Raw genomic sequence first — 2,500 nt, forward strand, 5'->3', positions numbered from 1 at the left:
GGAGGAGAGAGAGAGAGAGAGAGAGAGAGAGAGAGAGAGAGAGAGAGAGAGAGAGAGAGAGAGTAGGGAGGTGAAGAATAAAAAAATATGATAGCGGAGAGATATTTGGAAGTGTTTAGAAATGAGAGTTAGGATAAAGAGAGAGAGAGAGAGAGAGAGAGAGAGAGAGAGAGAGAGAATGTAGGGAGGTGAAGAATAAAAATATAGGATAGGGGAGAGATATTTGGAAGTGTTGAAAAATGAGAGTTGGATAAATAGAGAGAGAGAGTGAGAAAAACAGGAATGACTGGAGGAAGAGAGAAAGTAGGGAGGTGGAGAATAAAAAGATAGGATATGGGAGAAATATTTGTCAGTTACGAGAGATGGGAATTACGTTAATGAGAGAGAGAGAGAGAGAGAGAGAGAGAGAGAGAGAGAGAGAGAGAGAATTGCAAAAACTTCCAAGAGGCCGTTTTTGGAAGCTGGTTCGATTACAAAGGTCAGTCTTCATTAACGAGTATAAATTGCGTCCAGTAATTCTTCCTTGCCCCCCCCCTCTCTCTCTCTCTCTCTCTCTCTCTCTCTCTCTCTCTCTCTCTCTCTCTCTCTCTCTCTCTCTCTCTCTTCCGTTAAAGATTATTGTTAATATATTTATCGTTGTCATATTTATCATGCGCTTAGAATAACTTTCTACCTTCTCTGTTTATCTTCGCGGGAACCTAATTTTGGTCGGTGGAAACTTTCTCTTGCATCTAATTATTCAAAATAATTTCTTTACTTAGTTCCACTGTGTAGACTTCTTACTGTAATTATCATACGGTCACGTTGGTGAATTATCGTACATAATTATCACGAATAATCCATGATTATGTTATTTTTTATAGTCTCATTAGCTTACTGAATAATAGTTATTTTCTTTACGATAATTACCCTAGAGTACCTTATCTTAGAACAGAAATGATTAAGGCCACCCCTTCTAGAAGTAATGCCTACAGTAGGCCTAGTGAAGCGAACTGTAGGTAGCACTAAAAGGTTCTTTGATAGCTAGTGTTTTGTCGCTCTGCTGTCCAACTCCTAGAAATTTTCCTCTTTTTTTTGTTGTGTTGTGATTCAGTGAGTTGACTGGAGTAATTTTCTATTATTTAGATGATACTGACCAATATACTGTTGAAAACGCTATTTTTCCTGTGTTTTGAAGTCTGCGGTTCATGAACTGAACGCTACCTTTGACCGTGACAAAACTAATAATAATAATAATAATAATAATAATAATAATAATAATAATAATAATAATAATAATAATAATAATAAGAGTGAAAGTAATTACCATATCGTGATGGTAAAATGGGTGAAATAGGTCGACAACAGTAGACACATACACACACATACACGCACAAACACACATATATATGTGTGTGTGTGTGTGTGTGTGTACTGTTCTGGACTAATTTTACCCATTTTACAATCATACACACATGTATACCGTATACATATGTTTGTGTGAGTATGCATATATATATATATATATATATATATATATATATATATATATATATATATATATATATATATATATATATATATATATATATATATATATAATATATATATATATGACTGGAATTATGTTCCCAATATTAATAATAATAATAATAATATGGCAAATACACGGCTCACGAACATTCAGATCCAGAGGTTTTGAAACTCGAAAGAAGAAGAAGAAGAAGAAGGAGGAGGAGGAGGAGGAAGAGGAGGATGAGGAGGAGGAGAAGGAGGAGGAGGAAGATGGAACCTCAACCCCAACCTTGGCCTCCTGATGCTAGCTGCTATCCAAGACGGAGAGAGAGAGAGAGAGAGAGAGAGAGAGAGAGAGAGAGAGAGAGACCTTTCCGCTTTCAATATTCGGAACCTCAAGTTACGCTATCATGATGTCCGCGTGCGGACGGAATGCCAATGCGGACGCGTGAAAGGAGCCGAGTAACGCATCCCGTAGGATATCGATCGCCAATTGATTTAGTGGCCACAGACGAAATATGCAAAAGGAGGTGGGAATTGCGATCACGACGGCCTTTCCAAAAGGATTCAGAATTCCCTATTTTTTTTTTTTTCTATTCCTGATTCCGTCTCGATTCTTATGGTAAACCGGTAGCTAGAGAGAGAGAGAGAGAGAGAGAGAGAGAGAGAGAGAGAGAGAGAGAGAGAGAGAGAGAGACTGTTCTACAGGATTTCTTCCTCTGAAATAGATATGAGAGTCTTCTATAGATGCGTCAATTGGTTGACGTATAGGAAATATACATAAATAATATATATATATATATATATATATATATATATATATATATATATATATATATATATATATATATATATATATATATAAAAGGAGATATATATATATATATATATATATATATATATATATATATATATATATATATATATATATATATTATATTCACTCTTCTTTTCAAAATGTGAAAGTCTTGATAAATCTTGAATGTATTTATTTGTATTTGTGTAC

The sequence above is a fragment of the Macrobrachium rosenbergii genome, chromosome 10 (genome assembly GCF_040412425.1).
Source record: "Macrobrachium rosenbergii isolate ZJJX-2024 chromosome 10, ASM4041242v1, whole genome shotgun sequence".
NCBI lineage: Eukaryota > Metazoa > Arthropoda > Malacostraca > Decapoda > Palaemonidae > Macrobrachium > Macrobrachium rosenbergii.